We start from the raw sequence: 324 nt of genomic DNA, 5'->3' as shown, positions 1-324 counted from the left end.
GCTTTTCTCAGAACGTGTGGGAGTCACGACTTTTGTCCCATGACTCCCGCCCCCTCGGTTCTAAACGCCTTCAGTTTCCTTGTGTTCAAAAAAAAAACAAAGATTCGTAGATCGTATAAGACAAAACTCTCTAAACTTGAGCTATTTTCCATTTTCCTGCTTACAAAATACTGATACATCATTCAGAGTCATGGTATCTGAACAAACTTAAGTTGGCAGGTGAGGCGGCATGTTGCAAAATATCTCATATTCTATCCTTTTGTTAAAATGTGTAATAAGACTAAAAAGTCTGAATGAACAATCCTTCCTACTTCCTACATTTCT

The 324-nt window shown here is 38.0% G+C and overlaps 1 protein-coding gene across 2 annotated transcripts in view; it reads left to right on the top strand.

The window, feature by feature from the left end:
* LOC119593761 (cuticle protein AMP4-like) overlaps positions 1-324 on the top strand; it is a 14,293-nt gene that overhangs the window by 6,544 nt on the left and 7,425 nt on the right. The gene's annotated exons all lie outside the window — the stretch shown is intronic.

This window comes from Penaeus monodon, chromosome 32, assembly GCF_015228065.2.
Source record: "Penaeus monodon isolate SGIC_2016 chromosome 32, NSTDA_Pmon_1, whole genome shotgun sequence".
In the NCBI taxonomy this organism is placed as follows: Eukaryota; Metazoa; Arthropoda; class Malacostraca; order Decapoda; family Penaeidae; genus Penaeus; species Penaeus monodon.
The sequence above is the reverse complement of the archived record's forward strand: the minus strand, read 5'-3'. Positions and strand labels throughout refer to the sequence as shown.